At 43.5% G+C, this 16,726-nt stretch overlaps 1 protein-coding gene and 1 pseudogene across 1 annotated transcript in view; one reads left to right on the top strand and one right to left on the bottom strand.

Annotated features, from left to right (window-relative positions):
* The window catches only part of FRMD5 (FERM domain containing 5), a 493,627-nt gene that overhangs the window by 465,868 nt on the left and 11,033 nt on the right, over positions 1-16,726 (bottom strand). The gene's annotated exons all lie outside the window — the stretch shown is intronic.
* Positions 1-16,726, top strand: part of LOC146860752 (receptor expression-enhancing protein 5 pseudogene) — a 31,886-nt pseudogene that overhangs the window by 14,380 nt on the left and 780 nt on the right.

The raw sequence follows: 16,726 nt of genomic DNA, 5'->3' as shown, positions 1-16,726 counted from the left end.
GTGCCCAAAAACGGGATTTTTGTACTCCAAAAAATCGTGTGCCAGTTTAGTACAGGAAAGAAAGACACAAAATGAAACTATTTTTTTTTTTTTTTTTTTATTTAAATATTTGCCTAAATCAATGGATGTGTTTGAACTGTTTATTTCAAAACGTTGCATTCATGGACAAAGTGTAAGGAGGATATAAAAGCGTGTTGGTTCACTGGGCGATTATGCCCCAGTAAGAGTTGGCTTGAAAAAATAATTAACATTCTGCATCTGGGTTCAAATGAGCGCTGTTGTGATCTAGACCACAACTAAAAGAAATGTGCCCCCATATAAAATCGACGCCGAAACTGGGTGCAATAAAACATTAGTTTGGTGTGTAGAGTACTCAGGAAAAGAACCCAACCGAACCACCCGACCACACACTCCATTAACAGAAAAAGAAGAAAAAAGTCAAGTGATGTGGAGGTGGGACTGTCACTGACGCCTATAATCAAGTTCCCAGATAAACTTTGGTAGAATCAAGAAAAAAATACCAGGAGAACCGACAGGTGGGTTAAAAAGCATGTCAGGTTACTAGCCGCTAGTGCCCCAGTAAGATTTTCTAAATAAGTGATGCACGTTTTAGGAAGAGCTTGGTAGCAGAGCAATGTGAAAAAGCTATTGTTATCCTGCATAGTGCAAGGGCCCTTCTTTCCAGCGGACCACATATTGCTACGTGCGAACAATGTAACTAGGAGTAAAGTAGTCAGATATTGTTTTTCAAACATTCATATAGGGTTTAGGCTGCTTTGTAGCACATAGCTGATACGGTGTGAACTATTTCTTTTAGGCACTGAGGGCCCAAGTAGGTGCAAGGCTGCTGCTGCACCACTGGTTAAGGAGAAAAGGGCCAGATGTATCAAGCTATTTTGTGATCGCAAACGGTGAAATTCGCAGAATTTCACCATTTGCAATCGCAAAATCGTAGTGTGCAATGTATGAAAGAAACAACCCACTCGCAAAATAAGAAATCTCAAAAATAGAGTCCACTAATTTTGCGATTTCTAATTTTGCGAATATGAACTTTGCGAGTTCCAAATAGCGACCCGCTATTTGCGAAATCGCAGTTAAGAAATCGCTAAGAAATGTATGAAAAATCTCAAATAGCGATTTCATTGAAAATTGCAATTTGTGACTTGCAAATTACCACCAACTCAAGGCAGGTGATAACCAGGTGCACACTATTTAAACAGGCCCAATCTTCCACAATGGAAACCCTGTATGTCTGTCACGATTTACTCCCTGTGCTCTCGTGCCTACCACCAGGTAACCAAATTGTGGGGCTTTCCAGTGTTCTAATAAGCTTCCAGACCCTCCCCTTCATGTACATACTGACTTCCAGCCATTTGGATTCTACTTGCAAATTGCAATCCCTTCCCAATCCATGCCGGGTTTTGTGGAAGCCAGCCTGCTCATTCTGGAAACTCTATTACCTAGAATTCCCTGCTCACTGCTTCGTCTCCACCCCTGCAGGCCAAGGATGGGTGGAGGAAATCAGCTCACTGTGGCTGGCTGCTGCTAGCCTGCTCACACCTGATGCATGTGATTACTGTGAGCTCTTTAACCCCTTCAGTGCCCATGACGAGCTGGACTCGTCATGGGCCGCGGTGGCGCTGTGCCCATGACGAGTCCAGCTCGTCATAGACCCCGCCCGCTAATGCAACGGCCGGCACTGGGCGGGGAAAGGGGCGGGCACTGAAGGGGTTAAAGCCCCAGCTCCCTTCAGGCCAAGGTTGGTCATTGTAGCTGTGTACTGGTGAGACCGATCCTTGTTCCAGTGTTTCCTGAGCTTTAGTTATTCCTTGTTCCTGAGCTGCTGCTGTTTTCCATGTTCCTGAATTAGCACTGTCTGCAGTGCTACCTTGACTCCTGAGCCTTAGCATTCCTTGTTACTGAGCAGCAGCAGTTTCCCTTGGGCCTGAACTAGCACTGCCTGCAGTGCTACCTTGGCTCTTGAGCTTTTGCTCCATTTTTGTTCTTGCTCCAGCACAGCCTTCAGTGCTACTTTGTTTTCTTGACTCCTGATCCAGAACTATTCTAGTATACCCTTGTAGTCTTCCCCGCTGTATATCTTTTTCCAGTCCCCGCCTTTCTTCCTATTTACTTGGTTCCAGTTCCTAGTTTGCTATCTTTCTATTTCTGCTGTCTTGCTTCTATTACATTGTATGTTTGTTACATGCTTTCTGCCAAGTGCACTCTGTGTTTTCCTTGCTTTCCTGTTGAGCACTCCTCCTTGCTAGCTCCTTGTCTATTGTGCTTGTGTTTAGTTCTACCCCCTTGCTGTTACTGTCTTGCATGTTCCTTTTTGATTGCCAGGATCCGTGGGCACAGCTGACAACCTAGGTGGTGTTTCTTGTTCACTGGGAGTATTGTATTTGAGTTACATTTATAACATCACCGTAGGTATCCACTCCACAGACCCTGCCTATGCATGCATATCCTATATGTGGGTATTTGCAGTCAGTATCTGTAACCGCAATTGTGGGTGAGGAACTTACTGAGCTTCAATCTTACCGTGTTGGAGCTCCTGAGTGCTTTACCCCACATTCCCTTTATTGTTAATGTTGTTTCATATATATGTCTTGCACATTCGTCCTGGGTGTAGTTATTCTGAATGCTAAACCCCTCATGAGTGCCTGTCCTTTCTGAGTCTTAGCCATCTTGTTCCTTTGTGCAGGCTTCCACTTTGGGTCTTTGTCTCCTCTGACTTCCTGTGTGATCCTGGGCAGCGTTTTACTCCGTGTTCTGCTTACGTTTTCTAACCAGTTGCCAGTCTTTGCCTAAGTCCCTGACTGTGTTCCAGACATAGTCCCGGACAGTCCCTGACTATGTCATAGCGAGGAGGATGCAGATACAAGCAGCAGCACAGAGAAGGAGGAGGAGACAGGAACGCATTTACAGAGTGCACATTACCCTGTTTCAGCAGACAGAAGAAGAAATACATGATAAGTACAGGCTAGACTCAGCTACTATACTAGACCTGATAGATGACCTACATCCAATATTAGAGCATCAGACCCGCAGGACCCAAGCCATTCCAACACATGTGCAGGTCCTTTGTTCACTGCACCTACTAGCATCAGGGAGTTACCAGGGAGTTATAGCGGTAGCTGGAGGGGTCACCCAAAGTTTCCTGTCACGCTTCTTTAAGTCTTTCCTGAATGCCATGGCTCAAAGTATGCACCATTACATCCGGTTTCCCACTACGCAACTGGAATTGCAGAAGACAAAAATTGATTTTTACCAGATGGCACAATTCCCACATGTCATTGGGTGCATTGATGGGACACATGTCGCATTCTGTCCCCTCTCAGCTAATGAGTATGTGTATAGAAACAGGAAATCCTACCATTCCATCAACGTCCAGGTCATATGTAATGCCTCACACATCACTGATATTGTTACCAAATTTCTGGGTAGTACGCATGACTTTTACATCTTCAGGCATAGTGGAATCTATACACGTGTCACTGGGGGAGAATTTGGAGAAGGATACCTGCTAGGTAAATTAATGTCACTCACTCTGATGGGCACCTTGGATGTTTTGAAATTGGCCTGTGATTAATGTTTTTTCCTTTCTCATGTAGGTGACCGTGCATATGCAGTGCGTTCATTTTATACTCACACCATATCTCAATCCAGCAACCCCAAATAAAAGGAGATACAATGCTGCCCATAAGTCAACGCGCAATGTGGTGGATCGGACATTTGGACTGCTAAAGAGTAGGTTCTGCTGCCTACACAAAAGTGGAGGTGCACTGCAGTACCGGCCAGAGATATGCTGTAAAATCATTGCTACCTGTGCCATGCTACACAACCTAGCAACAACAAACGGAATCCCATTGGACATCACAGATTCTGACTCGGAGGATAATGATGACCCATGGCCACCTCGCAGACCAGCAGGTGGTGTAGGTGCCGCAGATAGGAGACGGACGTGATCACACGCAACTATTTCTAGGTGAGTAATGAGACAAAACAAATCATGACTGTGTTTTATTGACCTTGAAATAGGGTAATGTGTGCACACAGCCTCAAAATCCTCACCACTGTGTGCCTTGAGTTGCTCATTATGGCAAATTTATACTCCATGCATATTTACAACCCTTTTACTCTTATGTCATGGGTTTCCTCACCCATTTGCATGCCTCTGCCACAGCAGTAACTATTTTTTTCCCCCACACGCAGCACTGCTACGGTAAGTGTTCCCACTGCCCTCCCTTGATGAGGGTTCTGCTGCTGACCCTTGCCTTACACTCCGCCGTCTGGGCTCAGTGACCGGTGGAGTGATGCTGCTGCGGCTGGAGACCTCCTCACTTTCCCAGCACCAAGTACACCTGTGGCAGCTATGTTTGCTGTCTTTAGCTGTTAGACAGCATTGGTGACCCGCACCAATCCCCTTGCAACATCCTGGCTGCAGTGGCCATTTCCACCCGCATGGAGACGGTGCTTCTGGTAAGGACAGCTGTGGCATTGCACAGATGGTTGACCCATCCATACAGCTAAATAGGCGTTGCTTTTCACGGTGCCTAGAGCCATGTTTCCCCTGCTTGGTGGTGCATAGCTGTTTTATTGTTAGTCATGTCCTTGATACACTCTGTATTAGCCCTATGACCCTCTGCAACAGTGTTGTCCAGATAATGTATGCCAGCCTTTATATCAGTCATGTTATGATTTAGGGACACGAGCTGCCGTTGCATTGATCGCATGCTTTTTAATTGCAGCCGCTGCACCTTTTACCATGGTGCCCTCAAGCCCAGAGAAGACAGTGGATTCCTCCCCCTGGTCAGCAACACGTTGTGACTTTTCTCTGCGTTTGAGGCTACTGGTGTTACGCTGCACAGGAGACTGATGATTTTGACGCTGTGCTAGCTCTTCGGGCATGGACTGTGGATCCTCCTGGATCTCTTCCAATCCTCCCTCCATCTCCTGTAGCGGTGCAACAGTGTACCTGCTGGGTCTTGGTGCAGGTGCTGTTTCTGTTCTCGTGTGTGACTCTTTCTCCCCTGCATGTTGTTGTTGCTCAGGTGCCTCATCAATCTGTGTGTCTTCTGCCTGTGGCGCAGGTTCTCCTGTGAATACAAGATAACCATTTACTGTGTGGCCTTCTTTCGTTTTTTTTTATATTAAATGTACATGATTTAGTATACCAAAAAACTGTGCCTAGCTTGCTCATTAACATGTGTGAGTACACTGCGGATATGTTTCTCTGTGTCACTGCTTTGCTATCTAATGTTTGGGACTGCATCTCCCATGATGCATTGCTGTGTTAACAAAATGTGGACTGGAGTGGCTATCTTACTGGCTCATTGGGTCATTTAGGAGTGGGGAGTTTGGAGAGTGGTGGCTCAGTGGGAATTTAGCATGCATCTTACCTTGTTTTGCGTTGTCTGTGGCTGAGCTGTCAATATCTCCTATGCCACTGATGCTTTCTAGCTGTAGAAGGACTCCACCAAGTCCTCCAGGGGTGTTGTCGCTGGCTCTGTGGATGGTCCTCCACCAGTTTTCTTTGCGTCCTGAAGCCTTTTTGCAACATTCTCTTTTGCCCTTGAGCGCAGGTCATACCAGCGCTTCCATAGGTCTTCAATGGAGCTCTGTGTGACCCCAATTGCATTTACTTTGGCTTGAATTGCCAGCCAGATCTTCCTCTTCTCAGATTCTGGTACGTGCAGTGATTTATTTATTTATTTATTTATTTTTTATATCCCCGAAGAGTTGTTCATGGCTCTAAACCATTTTCTCAATGAGGACCTCCAATTCCTTCTCGATCAATACGTTTCCTTTTCCTTGCTGCAGGCTCCTTTCCCTTCTCTTGTGTGTCCATTATGTGAGTTTGTGCTGGTCTTAGCACTCCTGATGAGCTCCTGAGTGGTGTGCTCCTGCTCTCAGGCTCTCCCACAGCCTCAGGCACTCTGAAACAGCATGGGCAGTCTCACGTCCTGATTCTGATGTCATCAAACTGCACCAGAATAGCAGATTCGCAATTTTGCTATTTTTTTATTGCGAATTTGCAAATACAGAATCTCTAATTGCGATCCCGTATTTCGAGTTGCGAGATTATATATATATATATATATATATATTTTTCAAACAAAGTGCCCGTGAGCATTGAAAGGCACACGACATCATTCCTGCTTACAGCCTTTCCATGCATCCTGCTCTTGGCTCCACCAGCATTTCGTCGCCGACGCGTTTCGAGGCATTGCGCCTCTTCTTCCTGGGCTCTGCTGAATCAAAACGGCATTGCGGGCTCACATTCGTTTCTTTTAGGCATCTTTTATTTCCACTATTGCCCCCAGTGGGCTTGGCTGATGCACGCTAATTTTAATGTCTTATGGGAATCGTAGTTCCCTGAATGCGAGTTCACTCATTCCTTTAGTAGGTGCCATGCAATTTTGAGTGTTAAAAGCAATTAATAATCCTTAGTAGGATGTGGTGCCAAAGTTCAGGTTCATTGTGCATCTGGAACGATGTGCTGCGCGGAAATCGAAAGTTCAATCCGCAGCCTCTTACGATCAAAGATGGTGCTCTTTCCACGGCAGGGGCCGCCGTGATTATTTTTCAAACAAAGTGCCCGTGAGCATTGAAAGGCACACAACATCATTCCTGCTTACAGCCTTTCCATGCATCCTGCTCTTGGCTCCACCAGCATTTCGTCGCCGACGCGTTGCGAGGCATTGCGCCTCTTCTTCCTGGGCTCTGCTGAATCAAAACGGCATTGCGGGCTCACATTCGTTTCTTTTAGGCATCTTTTATTTCCACTATTGCCCCCAGTGGGCTTGGCTGATGCACGCTAATTTTAATGTCTTATGGGAATCGTAGTTCCCTGAATGCGAGTTCACTCATTCCTTTAGTAGGTGCCATGCAATTTTGAGTGTTAAAAGCAATTAATAATCCTTAGTAGGATGTGGTGCCAAAGTTCAGGTTCATTGTGCATCTGGAACGATGTGCTGCGCGGAAATCGAAAGTTCAATCCGCAGCCTCTTACGATCAAAGATGGTGCTCTTTCCACGGCAGGGGCCGCCGTGATTATTTTTCAAACAAAGTGCCCGTGAGCATTGAAAGGCACACGACATCATTCCTGCTTACAGCCTTTCCATGCATCCTGCTCTTGGCTCCACCAGCATTTCGTCGCCGACGCGTTTCGAGGCATTGCGCCTCTTCTTCCTGGGCTCTGCTGAATCAAAACGGCATTGCGGGCTCACATTCGTTTCTTTTAGGCATCTTTTATTTCCACTATTGCCCCCAGTGGGCTTGGCTGATGCACGCTAATTTTAATGTCTTATGGGAATCGTAGTTCCCTGAATGCGAGTTCACTCATTCCTTTAGTAGGTGCCATGCAATTTTGAGTGTTAAAAGCAATTAATAATCCTTAGTAGGATGTGGTGCCAAAGTTCAGGTTCATTGTGCATCTGGAACGATGTGCTGCGCGGAAATCGAAAGTTCAATCCGCAGCCTCTTACGATCAAAGATGGTGCTCTTTCCACGGCAGGGGCCGCCGTGATTATTTTTCAAACAAAGTGCCCGTGAGCATTGAAAGGCACACGACATCATTCCTGCTTACAGCCTTTCCATGCATCCTGCTCTTGGCTCCACCAGCATTTCGTCGCCGACGCGTTTCGAGGCATTGCGCCTCTTCTTCCTGGGCTCTGCTGAATCAAAACGGCATTGCGGGCTCACATTCGTTTCTTTTAGGCATCTTTTATTTCCACTATTGCCCCCAGTGGGCTTGGCTGATGCACGCTAATTTTAATGTCTTATGGGAATCGTAGTTCCCTGAATGCGAGTTCACTCATTCCTTTAGTAGGTGCCATGCAATTTTGAGTGTTAAAAGCAATTAATAATCCTTAGTAGGATGTGGTGCCAAAGTTCAGGTTCATTGTGCATCTGGAACGATGTGCTGCGCGGAAATCGAAAGTTCAATCCGCAGCCTCTTACGATCAAAGATGGTGCTCTTTCCACGGCAGGGGCCGCCGTGATTATTTTTCAAACAAAGTGCCCGTGAGCATTGAAAGGCACACGACATCATTCCTGCTTACAGCCTTTCCATGCATCCTGCTCTTGGCTCCACCAGCATTTCGTCGCCGACGCGTTTCGAGGCATTGCGCCTCTTCTTCCTGGGCTCTGCTGAATCAAAACGGCATTGCGGGCTCACATTCGTTTCTTTTAGGCATCTTTTATTTCCACTATTGCCCCCAGTGGGCTTGGCTGATGCACGCTAATTTTAATGTCTTATGGGAATCGTAGTTCCCTGAATGCGAGTTCACTCATTCCTTTAGTAGGTGCCATGCAATTTTGAGTGTTAAAAGCAATTAATAATCCTTAGTAGGATGTGGTGCCAAAGTTCAGGTTCATTGTGCATCTGGAACGATGTGCTGCGCGGAAATCGAAAGTTCAATCCGCAGCCTCTTACGATCAAAGATGGTGCTCTTTCCACGGCAGGGGCCGCCGTGATTATTTTTCAAACAAAGTGCCCGTGAGCATTGAAAGGCACACGACATCATTCCTGCTTACAGCCTTTCCATGCATCCTGCTCTTGGCTCCACCAGCATTTCGTCGCCGACGCGTTGCGAGGCATTGCGCCTCTTCTTCCTGGGCTCTGCTGAATCAAAACGGCATTGCGGGCTCACATTCGTTTCTTTTAGGCATCTTTTATTTCCACTATTGCCCCCAGTGGGCTTGGCTGATGCACGCTAATTTTAATGTCTTATGGGAATCGTAGTTCCCTGAATGCGAGTTCACTCATTCCTTTAGTAGGTGCCATGCAATTTTGAGTGTTAAAAGCAATTAATAATCCTTAGTAGGATGTGGTGCCAAAGTTCAGGTTCATTGTGCATCTGGAACGATGTGCTGCGCGGAAATCGAAAGTTCAATCCGCAGCCTCTTACGATCAAAGATGGTGCTCTTTCCACGGCAGGGGCCGCCGTGATTATTTTTCAAACAAAGTGCAAAATTCTTTTTTCTTTTTTTTTCTTTCTAACATAGCTATTTGTGATTCTCAAATTTGTGAATCGCAAATTTGGTTTTTGATACATCTGGCCTGAAGTTATTTATTTAAAGGCTGATTTAGAAGCAAACAATTCCTGGACGCACATCCGCAGAACAAAACAAGCAATGCAGATCCTCTAGGAGAGTAAAACTGAATGCATACCATACTACAAGAGGGTAAGAAAAATTGCAAATTGAAATATCAAGCGTCCTGTAGGCAGATAACAGGTGGAGAGACTAGTGGTATGGATTAGGACAAATTATGGGAGGATATAAGGAGAACCTATAAGTGCGGGCAGTATAAAGAACAATGATATGAACCCACTTAATTCCACAATACCCTCCCGAGTGAGTTGTGTTATACAAATACACAACATGTACAACTGGTAACACCACAACACTTACAAAAGTAACATCTGGGGCAGTTTAAACTTGTCAAAGATGTGAGATGGGGAGTGCTCTTTGGCTCATGGTTGATGGATGTATGGATGTGTCCAAGAATACAATGTTTCTCGAAAGCCGTAAATTAGCTGAATCTGTTTTGGTACAACTAGGAATGGTGGTATTGTGTTAGAGAGATCCCATGGTAGTGGTGACCCATAAATCTGACCGGAATCTTGTGGGGGCATTGGCTGATGGCGATGAAACAACTGGTGGTGGGTGTGCTGGAAAGCGGCAGAACTACTTTTGATGGTCATAGGCTTTCATAAAATTGTGCAGTTTTATTGCTATGGAAAAAATAGAATATGATCTAGAAGGGCGACATAAAATATGATACTAGAACAATGAAACGGATATGGATGAGGGCTTTGAACCTGCAATATGGACGTTCTGTATATGCCCAGTTGTGAATGAGGTATGGACTAACAAGGCAAGTTTGGATTACTTACGCTGGACTACTTGTTTTAGGAAGTGTAGGGAAAGTGTATGTGTGGGAGGAGTTAAGTTGATCATCTACACTAGATTGATGGAATAAGGAAGCCATATATAAAGCGAAAAAAGAGTAGTAGATTCTGTATGTGAAATTTAAAATGTAGCAAAATATTTGGATTGCGAAATCTGGTTAGTGTTAAAGAAATCATATAATGAGGAATTAAGTATTCTAAACCACCAACACGATCTATTACACTCACATGCTATCCAGGTCTATATAGAAGGCATCCATCGCTTGCAGAAACTACTATGGTCTGTGTATGGCATCATCACTCTTGCATGCTATCAGGATCTATGCCCAGCAACTAATTCTCTCCCATCTCTAAGTACGGCATCCGCTGGTGTCATACCATCTGGATCTATGTACAGCATCCTTAACATTCATAATATGTCTAAGGGCAAAATGTATAGCTGAGCGGACGGTACTGCATCACAAATGTGATGGATATCCCACTCACCTTATTAGAAGTGCCACAGGACATAATGCGCTTGTAATAAGGGGGACAGGATATCTATCATGTTTGTGATGGAGTAACCTATCAGCCAACCTCTTTCTTAATCAGGCTCTAAGTCTTCAAGATCATCCACTGCTCTTAAGTAAAAAACGAAGTCAAAAAGGGCATCTATTGCTTGCACAAACGAATCCTTTCCATGTAATGCATCCATCACTCTCACAGAGTAAGTCTTTATATGGCATGCATCCCTCTAGCATGCTATCTGGGTTTAAGTACAACATATGTCACACTCACCTACTAAGCCTTTACATGGCACTCATCGGTCTAACATTTCATCTGGTTAAAGTACAACATCTAATGTTCTTGCATACTTTCAAGGTCTATGTAGAGGCTGCTACCTGTTAGTTTGTCCTGATGAAGACCCATGGTAAATTAATCCGAGGGTCGATAATCTTTTATACATTGGCAACAACCAAATAATGGACATTCTACCTTTGTACATATGGGTATTTTTGGGAGTTTAAAAACTTTGCTGTAACAATTACATGTGTGTACTTTATCAGCTGATTTCATTTTTGCACTTGTCTGTACCATGAGCATCATTACCTTATTGATGCAATTGTGAAACTTTGTTTTGACTATAAAAGATGTCCTTATACGAGAGTTCGTCTGTAGTTTCACTCTGTTGGGTTTGCTCTCGTTCTCGACTTGGATCCCTTAATCAGCAATGATCCAAAACGAACCCAAAGGAACAGATTCGTTTTTCAAATCATTGTCTCTCAGTTCAGCCAGTAAGCAGCGTGAAGAACCATTACCTTCACAGAACAGGACTGAGTGGTTTCAAAACGGCCCATGGGGGTAACTTTTATTCATAACCTTTATTCCCACTACACACATTTTGAACTTGGCCCTTCTAAGGCATTTCATCACCTGTGAACTCCTGTCACTGATTAGGTGACAGACCAGTGCCAGTTATCCGCTACATGTAAGCAAATCCAAGGAGCCATCCTCAGTATCAGGTTCTCTCCATCAGAAGGTATTCTTTCATACCAATGGTAATCTTCTACGACTTTAGTGAGTGAGCACAATACAAGTCCTCCCCATAAGAGACAATACTGATACAGATGTAGTTATCACAAGTCTCAAGGCAGTGATCACACTATCACAAGTACTGTTAATCTGAAGACCTTCTGAAAAGCCCGTACAAATGTATTGCAGATTTCCAGTGAATACTTGAGCACTCTGCGGAGTGTATTAACAAGCCAACCTCCAGACGGATATCATGGGAAAACTGTCAATACTCTAGACTCCAGAAATGGTGGACTGTGTCATAAGCCTTCCCCCAAATGGCATTCTGGAATTTTTGTAGATATCCTCCAGTTAGGGAGAACACTACAATTCAAACTTGTACCTCCTCCCCTATACATCACACATGGTCATCGTGAGATAGCTCTAAATATCCCAGAAAAGGTGCCCTGCATCTCACACCTTCTTCTCTGTTCTGGAATTCTTGTAGGTATCCTCTTACCATTAAATCCATTAACAGATGGATATATCAGTCAAAACATATAGCCAGAAAACAGCCTGGTTAGTTTGGAGAAGTATATTTTTCCATTCATAGCTCCTGGTCAAACACATTCTGTTTGAGGTGCTCACAAGACCCTCCCCTGGTTTTCAAATTTTACCCAGAACTGAGGTCACCCATTAGGTACCAAATCTGCCCCTCCACAAGCCTCTGACCAAGTACCATCGACCTGTGGCGTGTACATGATGCTGCACCTTACATGTGACTGCCTGTGCATCAACTCTACTGGCCTTGCAGAAACCACTCAGGAAGTTTCCCCATTCCTACATATAGGATGCCATGCTTTCCCCTTAATCATCATCCTGGCCTAGCACTATCGTATCCCTTGGCCCAGCATTGCTGAGTCATTTTACTCTGCTGTACTGGTAGGAACTGTGCCATGACAGATATTTGTCCTGCATCATCACACACTCTGCAGTATTTCACCCCAATACACAACACCATTGCATCCTCTGGCCATTCATCACCACAGTGCTGTTGTCTGCAACACCACTTCATATCCCCCTTCGCCACCTGGCACTGCACCATTATATTAGCTTGCCTTGCACCGTTTTTCACCACTATTGTGTGGCATCACGTCCTCTATGGCTGCACTGTCACACACTCTGGCCTGGCCACCATCACATCTCTTCACCAGTAGGCAAGTGTTAGGTGATACTGTGCATCGTGGATTTTGAGTTATTATGCATGGACGTTTAAACCATATTATTTATCCTTCACCTAGAGCACACCCAAGCAGCAGAAGTGTGATTCGTACATGAATAGCTTAATTTCCCTTGGACTCAAGATCCTAGCCTTGGTATATTCAAAGCTTCACTTTTACTTTTTAAGACTTACAAGGTGTTAATTGAGTCTCATTTATAATGAGGTGATAACCAGCTTCATTATTCACAGCAAGCGTGATACATTTTTAGAACTTCATTTCAGAAAGTAGGTCTGTTTTAAGGTCTGAACATTTCTCTGTCCTGATTATTTTTCATACTTAATAAGTCATGTGGTTTACGTGCCAGGACTGAACTAACCCAGCGGGAATAGGGAGAGGAAAACTACCATGGGCACCAGTTCCATTTGAGCCATGAGAAAGTGTTCTTAATCTCCTATTGGATTACCGGCGCGTCTGCAGTGCTAAATGCCCAGGGCAATCCGCGGCATTGTCTTTACTCTAGGATCCCATGTATTACTTTTGTCATGGCCCGGGGTCTTGTGGTGTCTAGTACAACTCCGACCAGAGTATAAGGCACCAGAATCCCTTGTTGTATAACTCTATGTGATGTTTACCTCATTTCTAATCTTAGATCGAACGCTGAGGGACAAGATACTTTTAAGAGCTCACTACATGATGTCTTTTGCCATCCATAACCTAAAATATTTTATAAGGGATTATAAATAGGCCAAATATTAGACTAAGACCCAATGGAGAACTCTCAAATTGGTCTTGTCCCTGCAGTCCTATGCACAAATTTTGCATGGTCTTGGACCCTCTGATTTCCTGTACACCTTTCAGTATATACTTTGCTTTCAGTATGACCTCAAGTACAATTCTTGGAGTAGTTTGGAGATCTCATATATTCGTACAACTTTCAGCATTGTCTTCATCCTACAATCCCATATGCAACTTTTGGAGTTGTCTACGGCCCTGCAATTGTCTGCACATCTCTCAGCTTGGACTGTGCCCAATGATCTCGCATACACCTAGTTAGGTTATACAATAGTGTTTGAAAGGTGATCTTACAGGAGAGTCTAATCCTGAGGCAGCCAAATTGTATGTTTATCTTTCTCAAAAGTTGTGCAATAGTCTTCTGAGTAACTTTGTTGAAAAAATCTGCCACATATTATTCCAACAGAGTTTCCTCTTCATTAATTTCAGGAGTACCTGAGCGATGGAGAGAGACAGAGAGAGGGGGGGGGCAGTCAAAGAGAACGATATGATGAAAAATGCACTGTTCTCATCCTTTTACATACACCTCTGTATTATATTTTCCTGATGAAAAACAGACAGGATGGCGTCCCCTACGGTTTCTTGCCTACGAAAATGCTTCGGTCCATTGCTGAGATACCCATTCCTTTAGTAAAGTGTGTAATGCACTTCAAGTCAGCAGGCAACTCAGCTGGCTTTGAGAAAGCCATAGTGACCTAACTACAAAATAAGTTTTCAAACTCCGATATCATCAGCAACGTTTACCAATCTCCAACGTACACTAGACTGCAAGAAAGATTTGCCAGACCTCCTTTACAGGTGTCAGAGTCCAATTTCTGGTCTTAAAATTCTAACCCACAATCGGCAGTGAGAGTTTTAATCAACCAGTGCACATTGTATTAAACTATTGCAATTTAAGAAGTCCCACAAGGGTGGACTGCCTTACCAATGCAGGCTGTCCTTATTTATACAGTTGTGACATCAAAGTACCCTCTTGTTCAAGTGTGCGTACGGCCAGTTCGCTACAAATCTGAAAGTAGTAATGCCCTGGGTACAAGCTCCAACATGTTTGTGTGTGCAAACCCCTCCACCAGGATGCAAACTCGCATGCAATTAAGTTGTAGATTAACAAAATACGTTTTATATTTATGAATTGCCAAACCCTGAAAGTCATTTTCTACTTTTTTTCTTTGTGTACTGGATGATCTGCTTTGGTTACTAACTTTTGGGTTACTAATTTACTTGTTAATTAATACCAAAGTCACTACAAAGACTAGGTTAAATTAATCAACAAAATTACATTAATCTAAAATATTCCAGTACTACAATCAAAGTTAAAATGCATTTAAAAAAACCTAGCAAAAGAATACCGATTTGTATGGAATTTGCATTACTTGGATATCTCAAGGCTTCCCTTATAGAATTAATATAACCCTTATGAACAAAGATCATATAAACCTTGACCGTTTGGGTGTGGAGGCGGTGGGGGGTTATTGCTTTGCTACTGAATATCACATTCAAAAGATTTTTGCACCTTTTTCCACAAAATGGGCAAGTCCTCTCTGATTCTTTTATCTTATATAAGGCCCCTCTGTTTAGAACCAATAGTAAACCCTAGACTTAAAACTCAAATAAAATCACTGATCTCCCTACTCTAAGGATGATTTGTCCTTAGAGAAATTATTTTCAATGTGAGGGTGAATTCTTTCTTGAAACCCATGGAACATCTTCGGGAAGCGCATTTGCACCCAGTGTAGTGCGGAGTGAACTCCATGGATAAGAGCTAAGGATGCGCACATGCACTTAGTGAGGGGTGCCACTTGTTAGCATCAGAGATTGTGACATTGCAGTGAACACAAAATCAGTGGGTGATTTACCAATATATTTTTAAATAAAAAGACAAACCTATTGAAGTATGTGTACATGTTCCTACAGGTTCCACAAACAACTCTTTCAGGGTGAGGGGTTTATAGGTAGGGGGTTTAATAGCCCTGAAGAAAGCAGAGTGACCCATATGGGCAGTAAGAATTCCACTGAAACATGTAGGCTAATTCATTGATGGATGTGAAAAACATTATGTTTCAGTAAAAGATCCAGTCACATAGACGTTTTTAATTATGACATGGATATCCAATTAATAAAGAGAAATTTCGGGATTATCCATAGTCATTTTTAACTGGAACCCTGCAAAAGTTTCCAGAAAAACATTCTTTACTACAAGCCCCCAAAAAATCTCCTCAGATTTGGTTGAGCTAATCCGGGTCGTATTTACCAACCCGGATGAGATGAGGCACCCATGATGAAGCATGCAGCCATAGTGCTGGTGAGGTGTCTCATCTAATACCAAATAGACATTCCTGTAGGACATGAAAGGAATCATTATAAAGTGGATTGATTTACAAGGGGGCTATCGTATTCTGTATGGTTAAATACTATTTGAACCTGCCAATAATCGCCGTTTCACAAATCAACTGCATATATATTCTTACTACCATGACCTACATGCAGGGCTACAGGAATTATGCATGGAAAGACAAAGTTAAGCTGTTTACTAAATTACGCGGCAAGAAGATGCAAAATATACAGCGTAATGTAGCACATTTTGTGATAGTATGACTTCATTATTTTGCCATTTTTGCATGTTAAAACTTTCTGGGCAAATGTTTAACTTCATTAGAACCCATTTATTAACACCCACATACAATAATAAACAACAAAAGGTGACCAGTCAACCTTTAAGAAGGACCCCTTGTTGTCGAAGTATTTCTAATAAAAAGAGTTAAAAAAAAAAAAAAAGAAGGGCCTTCAACTGTGTTTTAGTAACTTTTAATCAGTTTCTGCAAGAAACCTTTTTTTGTTAAAATCGGAAGATTACGAAGCAAATATAGCAAATCAATAAATATGTGGAATCCGCCACAGCATTGTATATTTTCTATGTTTCTCGCATATATGAAAAGTATTGAATCTCGAGCCTGCGTCCCGCCAGCCCAGTCCTTTGCACTCTGGGTGCTGCTGATGGCCACTGCAGACCATAGGCTCACTCAGCTAAGCTGTGGAAGCGGAAGCAGCACAGTCTCAGATGGAGAAAAATGTCAGAGTAGAGTGATGTGGAATAGAGTGGAGTGGCATACAGTGGACTAAAGTGGCATAGAGTGGAGTAAAGTAGAGTGGAGTAAAGTAGCTATGACTGGAGTGGCATAAAGTGAAGCGGCACAGTGTTGTGGAGGTGCATAGAGTGGAGTGGCATGGAGTGTCGCAAGGTAGAGCAGAGTGGCTAGTAGTGAAGTGAAGTAGAGTGGCCTAGAGTGAAGAGGCGTAGAG

Source organism: Triturus cristatus, chromosome 3_1 (genome assembly GCF_964204655.1).
Source record: "Triturus cristatus chromosome 3_1, aTriCri1.1, whole genome shotgun sequence".
Lineage (NCBI taxonomy): Eukaryota > Metazoa > Chordata > Amphibia > Caudata > Salamandridae > Triturus > Triturus cristatus.
The sequence above is the reverse complement of the archived record's forward strand: the minus strand, read 5'-3'. Positions and strand labels throughout refer to the sequence as shown.